Genomic DNA, 8,891 nt, shown 5'->3' on the forward strand with positions numbered 1-8,891 from the left:
CATACATAAGAAGCCTACTAAGTTTTTATTTGATCTGTATAAGCAGAAAAGCTCTAGGATGAATGACAGGAAGTCAGTATTGGATCGTAGCAATAGAGAATCTCGTTCAGTCAACCAATTTCCAGACGAGAGAGTTTACAGACCCAGAACCCCTTGAATGAAGGGAAGGCTGGGTGGGTGTCCTTGAGGAAGGACCTTGTTACAGTACCAAAGAGTTATGCTGTCACCTCTCACCCATCCTTCCCCAGAGGGACCTGCGGCCTTTTACTAGAGTAACTGTACACTGGGGGAAAGGAAATAATTAGACTTTCCATGGCCTACTGGATACTGATCTGAGTTGAAACTGATTCCAGGAGACTCTAAAAAGCATTGTGGCCCTCCAGTTAAAGTAGGAGCTTATGGAGGTCAGGTGATAAATGGAGTTTTGGCTGAAGTATGACTGACAGTGGGTCCAGTAGGTCCTCGAACTCATCCTGTGGTTATTTCTCCAGTACCAGAATTTATAATTGGGATAGCTATACTTAGGAATTGGCAGAATTCCCACATTTGTTCCCTGACCTGTGGAGTGAGGGCCACTGTGGTTGGAAAGTCCAAATGGAAATGACTGGAATTGCCTATGCCATGGAAAATAAAGAATTGAAAACAGTATCGCATCCCTGGAGGGATTGCAGAAATTAGTGCTACCATCAAGGATTTGAAGGTTGCAGGGGTGGTGATTCCCACCACATCTCCCTTTAACTCTCCTATTTGGCCTATGCAGAAGACAGATGGGTCATGGAGAATGACAGTTGACTATCAAAAACTTAATCAAGTAGTGACTCCAATTGTAGCTGCTGTACCAGATGCAGTTTCCTTATTCGAGCAGATTAATACGTCTCCTGGTACCTGGTATGCAGCTACTGATTTGGAAAATGCTTTCTTCTCAATACCTGTTCATTAGGACCACAAGAAGCAATTTGCTTTCAGCTGGCAAGGCCAACAGACCTTTACTGTCCTGCCTCAAGGGTATATTAACTCTCCAGCATTGTGCCATAACTTGGTTCAAAGGGATCTTGATTGCCAGACTCTTCCACAAAATTTCACACTGGTCCACTATATTGATGATGTTATGTTGATCGGATCCAGTGAGCAGGAGGTAGCAGACAGTCTGGACTTGTTGGTCAAGCATACGCGCATGAGAGGATGGGAAATAAATCCAGCCAAAATACAAGGGTCTTCTACCTCAGTGAAATTTCTAGTTCAGTGGTGTGGCACATGCAGAGACATTCCTTCTAAGGTGAAGAATCAGTTGTTGCATTTAGCCCCTCCTTCTAACCAAGAAAGAAGCACAACACTTGGTGGGCCTGTTTGGATTCTGGAGGCAGCTTACAATGCTTGGTAGGCCTGTTGGATTCTGGAGGCAGCACATTCTTCATCTGGGTGTGTTACTATGACCCATATGTTACTATGACCCATGTATCAAGGCAGCTACCTTTGAGTGGGGCCTGGAACAGGAAAGGGCCCTTCAACAAGAGCTACCTTTGAGTGGGGCCTGGAACAGGAAAGGGCCTTTCAACAGCTCTAGGCTGCTGTAAAAGCTGCTCTGCCCCTTGGGCCATATGATTCAGCAGAACCGATGGTGTTTGAGGAATCAGTGGCAGATAAAGATGCTGTTTGGAGTCTCTGGCAGGTCCCCATAGGGGAATCACAGTGGAAGCCATTGGGATCTTGGAGTAAGGCTTTGCCTTCATCTGTGGACAACTATTCTCCCTTTGAGAGAGAGCTCTTAGCCTGCTATTAGGCCTTAGTGGAAACTGAACATTTCACAATGGGCCACCAAGTCACCATGCAACCAGAGCTGCCCATAATGAGCTGTATGTTATCTGACCCCACCCTCAAGCCATAAAGTAGGCCATGCACAGCAATAACCCATTATCAAATGGAGGTGGTATATACGTGATTGGGCTTGAGCAGGCCCGGAAGGCTCAAGTAAGTTACATGAAGAAGTTGCCCAGATGCCTATGGTTCCTACTCCTGTTATGATGCCTCCCATTCTCAAGCATGCACCTATGGCTTCACGGGGTGTGCCCTGTGATCGGCTGACTGAGGAAGAGAAGACTAGGGCTTGGTTTACAGATGGCTCTGCACGTTTTGCATGCACCACTCAGAAGTGGACGGCTGCGGCATTACAGCCAATTTCTGGAACAACCCTGAAGGACACTGAGGAAGGAAAGTCTTCACAGTGGGCAGAACTTTGGGCAGTGCACATGGTCGTGTATTTTGCTTGGAAGAAGAAATGGCCAGAAGTGCAATTATATACTAATTCATGGGCTGTAGCCAATGGTTTGGCTGGATAGTTAGGGACTTGGAAGGATTATAATTGGAAAATTGGTGAGAAAGACATTTGGGGAAGAAGTATGTCGATAGATCTCTCCAAATGGGCAAAGGATGTGAACATACTTGTGTCTCATGTAAATGCTCATCAAAAAGTGACTTCAACAAAAGATGAATTCAATAATCAAGTAGATCGGATGACCGCTCTATGGATTGTCAGCCTCTTTCTTCAGCTATCCCTGTAATTGCTCAAAGGGCCCATGAACAAAGTGGCCATGGTGGCAGAGATGGAGGTTATGCATGGGCTGGACAGCATGGACTCCCATTCACTAAAGCTGACATTGCTACAGCTGCTGCTGAGTGCCAGACCTGCCAACAGCAACGACCAACACTGAGCCGCCGATATGACACTGTTCCCCATGGCGACCAGCGTGCAACCTAGTGGCAGGGTGACTACATTGGAGCATTTCCACCTTGGAGGGGACAGCGTTTTGTCTTTACAGGAATAGACATTTATTCTGGTTATGGATTTTCCTTTCCTGCACGTAATGCTTCTGCCAAAACTACTATCCAGGGACTTACAGAATGCCTTATCCACTGTCATGGTATTCCACACAGCATCGCTTCTGACCAGGGAACTCACTTCACAGCCAAAGAAGTGCGACAGTAGGCCATGGTCATGGAGTCCACTGGTCTTACCTTGTTCCCCACCATCCTGAAGCATATTGCTTGATAGAACAATGGAATAGTCTCTTAAAGACACAGTTACAGCACCATTAGGTAGCAATAGCCTAGAGGGCTGGATCAGGGTTCTCCAGAAGGCAGTGTATGCTTTGAATCAGCGTCCAATATATGGTACAATTTCTCTTATAGCCAGGATTCATGGGTCCAGAAATCAAGGGGTGGAAGTGGGAATTATTCCACTCACTGTAACCCCTGGTGATCCACTAGGAAAATTTTTGCTTCCTATACTCTTGACTTTGAACTCTACTGGCTTGGATGTTTTGGTTACAGAGGAGGGAATGCTTCTGCCAGGAGATAAAACAAACATTCTGTTGAGCTGGAAACTAAGACTTCCCCCTGGACACTGGGCTTCTGATGCCCTTAAGTCAGCAAGCTAAGAAAGGAATAACAGTATTAGGAGAGGTGATTGATCCAGACTACCAGGGGGAAATTGAACTGGTTCTCCACAATGGAGGTAATGAAGATTATATCTGGAAGGCAGGAGATTCCTTAGGGTGACTTTTAGTGTTACCCTGTCCTCTGATTAAGGTCAATGGGAAACTGCAACAACCCAATCCAGACAGGACAACAAATGGCCCAGACTCTTCAGGGATGAAAGTATGGGTCACTCATCTAGGGAAAGAGCCAAGACCTGCAGAGGTGCTTGCTGATGGTGGGGGAAATACAGAATGGGTCGTAGAGGAAGGTAGTTACAAATACCAGCTTAGGCCACGTGACCAGTTGCAGAAATGTGGATTGTAATTGACATGAGTATTCTTGTCCTATTGGGTTAAGAATAGGCTTGCATATGTATACACATATGTTAAGCAGATACTTTTTATTGAATGTGTAATTGAGATAAGTATTAAGTGGTTAAGTGTTATGAACCTATATGATTACATTGGGTTATGAAACACTAAAGGACTAAGCATTCCCGAAGACCTTATCACTTACTCTAAGATGTATAATGCATTGGTCATTGTATGATGGGATAGTTATATCATGTTAGGTGAAATTATGACCTCAACATTGTTTTCATTTGAAAATTAGGCATGACATAGAGAGATGCTATTGGGTGTCAAGTTAACAGGGGGTGGACTTGTGATGGCTAATCCTAGGTGTCAACTTGACTGGATCTGGGATTAACTGAAATGAGAGAGATCTTCTTGATTAGATCATCTGAAGCTGGAAGACATACCCTAAATGTGGGTGTTACCTTCTGATGGCAGCCTGTATAAAAGGCTACAACAGAGGAGAACTCCTCAGTTCTTACTGCTTGCCTTCTCTCTCACTGTTGAGTTCATCTTGCTGCTGTAGACTGAAGACTAGCTGATCTTTTGGAATTCATCAGGCCTTCAGTGCCAGATTGGGACTACTGAGACATCCAGCCTCGTGGACTGATCAACTATTGAGTCTCAGCCTCTCCAGTGTGGTGCAGCCATTGTTGGACTACTTGGACTCTATCCTGTGAGCTAAGCTGATAAATCTCTATACATATATATTCATTCTACCAGTTCTGTTTCTTTGGAGAACCCTGACTAATACAGCATATGAACACTTGGTTTCCTGCTGGTTGTGTTGTTTAAGGTGGTTTAGGAGGTCTGACCTTGGTGGAGAAAGTGTGTCACATAGGAAATGGGTTTTGAGAGTTCATAACCGTTCTTCTTCAAGTTCACTCTTTTTTGTGTGTGTGATTGAAGATGTGATCTCTCAGCTTCCTGCTCTGGCTTCTTGTTGATGTGCCTTCCCCACTACCATGAACTCTCTCTCTCTCTGGAACCCTAAGCCTAATTAAACTCTTGCTTCTATAAGTAGCCATTCATCATAATTGTAATAGCAACAGAAAAGTGAGTAATGCAGGAGTTGGAACCAGACACTGGGCTGTTGTTGTGGAGAACCTGGCCATACTGTTTTGTGGAGGAATGTGAAAGATTTTTGAACTTGACACTAAAAAGTGGTTGAATACTGAAAGCCAAGCTCATCAGGCCACTCTACTAGGATCCTGGGAGACAGGATTGCTGAAAGTAATGCAACATTTAGAAGCGGAGATCAAGTGATTTCAACAGGAAACCAGGACTTGAGCAGCTACTGGGACAAAGGGCATTCCTATGATATTTTGGCAAAGAATCTGGCTGAATCACATGCTGAAGCTAAATTGAAAAGTAATGGACTAATTTCTTTGGCAGAGTAAAGTTTAAGACAACCTAATCTTTAATCTGTGGCTTGGTTATTACTGATATCTCTTCTGTGGGTCTAAAATGAAAATAGGCAAGTGGGGCAGAAATAAATACAAAATGCTCAATTCGAAGAGAGAGCAGTAGGAGGCTTAATGTTGAAGCCAAGGCATGTGCTGTATGAGAGGATGCAATTATTAAGATTAGTGCCACTAAGGAAGCCCTTCTGCTCTGTATTAGAAGAATGCAAGTGTACTTTCAGGGTAAGACTCCACTGAGCTAGGCTTCCAATTTGTGAAAGGAAAGTACCTAAGATGATTTCTGTGCCTAGAAAACAACAATATACATATAAGCACTGCTGCAAATGGGATTCAAGGGTGCAGGTGTCCAAACAAGACTGGGAGAGTGTGGAACTTGGTATTATGACACACATGGCACTAGCATTGGAGGCATGAAAGATGCAAGAGTAAGAAGGTTGTGGGTTCTTCCTGTAATGTTCCAGAGAGCTGCCAAGACCAGACCATGTGTCCCAGCTCTGGAGTAACTGTGAGATAGCCTTGGGAGGTCATTGTGTGAGGCTATGAAAGTAACGTTTGGGTTGCACCAGATAATCAAGATGTTGGAGATCCCAGAGCCATGACATGAGACATCTGCCATGGAAAGCTGCATACAGAGACTGGAACCAGTCCAAAAGAGAAATGTATGTTACAGGCACCAAAGATGGAGGGGTGGAGCTATTTAAGACCTTTAGAACTAAAGTCCCATACACCAGACATGAAACTACAGGAGTTAGTACTTTCCATGCTGAGTTTATGTCCTGTTTTCGTCCAGTATTTCCTCACTATGCTCTCATTCCTTCATTTTGGAATAAGAATGTATATTCTGTGCCATCATATATTGGAAGAATGTAGTTTACATTCTGAATTTACAGGTCATGGTATGTTATCACATCAAAAGAAAAATAAATAATACAATAAATATAATACAAAGCTTATTTTGATAACTTGAAATGTATTTGTATTTAGATAGGTTGAATAAAAGTGGAAATGTATATATTACATTGAATTTCAATTCTGATATCACTTATGGAATATGAATCTCAGCCACAAAGTTTTGATTCTGTTACTGAGTCACTCAGAAATATCCAAAAGTCAGAGACAGAAACAAATATATTTAATTTAAGGAATTTTTGAAAAATAGCTTTCATTACTTCCTTAAAGGGAAATTCAGTGTTAACCAAAATCAGTTACCCCAGGTCAGATGGCAAGAATTCTGTTCATCAATAAGGCAAATAGCTATGATTTCTTAGACCAATGAGGTACCTGCTTTATGCCTCACCTTCAAAATCAGGGTGGAATAACACCTGCCATGTGAGGTTATTATACAAATTAAATTAATCAAGTTGTGAAGTAGAGTTTAAGGGAGACTTAGTGTACTTTAGTATTGCATGGGTATTCCTTCTTACCAAGTTTTATTTAAATCAATTGCTTTACCATATTGCTATAGAAGATAGGCCTCAATTTATGTTCAGTGTATAACTGTAGAAAATAGATAGGAAAAACTTTTAATCTGAATATTTTGAATTTTTATTAATTATTACCTAACCTGATCCAATTATTTTTGATGCTTGTATGACTTTTACAGTCATTTGATTTTCTGATGTGATGTTCTTGAAAGAACTTCTACCCAAATCAATTTGAAAATAAGTCAAAAAGCAAAAAGAACTGTCTTTTCAGAAAATGAACAGCTTCACATATTATTTTTCCTTTCCTGCCTGGCCCTCTAATGTATCTATTTCTTTCCTTTTTAATGGATATTAAGGCCTCAGTATATCTGATAGTAGACTTTGTATTAAACTTTTCTTTATTTGATTGAAACATGGGCATTTTCTGTGCCATAATATTTTTCTTATGTGTTTTTTAGGTCATATGTTTCTGTAGTGTAGACCACAATTTATATTTAACAAATATATTATTTCTAAATTTTATTTCATTTTTAACAAGTAAATTTTATTTTACATTTTACAATATTGTAAAAGTAAACAATACTTTAAGATATTATTTTATGGACTATAAAAGCTATTTAGAAATTATCTTAGAAGTTGGGTGTGGTAATGCACACCTTTAATCCCAGCACTCAGGTGGCAGAACAGGCCAATCTCTGTGAGATTGAAGCCAGCCTGGTCTACATAGTGAGTTCTAGGTCAACTGGGGCTACAAGGAGATGCTGTCTTAATTATTTTTTAATTTTTTAAAATGTTTACATCATGTAAAACAGAAGATATATTACCACACACATTACATTAGAGAAAAATCTTAATGAATAACAATAAATTTTCTTATAAATTAAATCATGATGGTAATAATTTCAATAATACCTTCACTATAGGTATAGTATTGATAAGACTGAATAATTTCTCTCTAAGAATTGCAATTTAACAAATGTGCTGAAAGGATTTTTGATTGGTACAAGAAATTTAATAGAATCATATGGAAAGTACACACCTTAAGGAAATGCAATCTCAGTCACTGTGACCAATATTACTTGGTTGATCTTGTCTCACTCCTCTATTTCAGTTTAATGAAACAAACAGGCCTTCCTTCTACTTTTAGGTCATATGTATCTCACTATTGTCTCCATTTCCTTCCTTTCACCTCCCTTCAGATTTTTTCTTGACTTCCCTCTCAACAGCCACCTTTCTATTTTCACAAACTATACACTTACAAACACACACACACACACACACACACATGTGCAAGCACAAACAAATAATACAAATTTAAATCTAGAGAACAGAGAGTCTCAGTATGTCAGAGAACAAGTCACATTTGTCTTCCTGAGTTAATTTCATTCAATAGAATTATCTCCAGTTGGATACAAGTCCCTGAAAAGGTATGATTTCATTTTTCTTTAAAAAAGGCCAAGTATCATAAACCACAATACTGATGATCAGACTACACCAGTGCTAGTATTAATCATGCAGTACTTAATTCTTAGTGTTATTTAGTACTTTTCTACATAATGGTGAAACTGAAGGCCTGAAGACATTCGGAAGCATATAACCAAACTACTCAATAACAACAGTGTGAGCATCCTTCGGACCTGCTAGCATCACAGACCTTAATGCAGGAGGCAACACAATTGAAGCCATGAAAACAGTGACACAACTAGGACACATTTAGACAACATTATTGTGTTGGAAATGTAGCAGGTCAATCATTTTATAATCGTGGTATGCAGCCTTGAGAATAAAAATAGATAAAAATAGAAAATGCTGATTTATCTGGTATTTTATGGAAAGCCCAAATTCAGGATTATATCCAAAATGATGGTGGTCCATTGTAGAATTATATCACAAAGAAAAACACAACAAAATCATTTCATATATTAACAGATAGAGCCACATCAGAAAATGTGTGTCTGAATCTTGGTTCTACCTGAATGTTCCTGAGAAAGTTATATATCATAACCACACTTTCCCTTTCTTATCTGTATAATGGGTATGATAATAAAAATAGCATCATCTTTAAAGCTCATTTGATGGATAGTTAAATTAAGGTCTGTGAAGTGTTGATAATGTATCTTGGGCCTACGGGCATATGCTGATGCATTGTTATCTATGAGTGAGTAAAAATTAATATCCTGCTAAGGAGGGAAATGATTCAATAAATGTGGGTCAGA

The sequence above is a fragment of the Nannospalax galili genome, unplaced genomic scaffold (assembly GCF_000622305.1).
Source record: "Nannospalax galili isolate Female #2095 unplaced genomic scaffold, S.galili_v1.0 scaffold376, whole genome shotgun sequence".
Classification (NCBI taxonomy): domain Eukaryota; kingdom Metazoa; phylum Chordata; class Mammalia; order Rodentia; family Spalacidae; genus Nannospalax; species Nannospalax galili.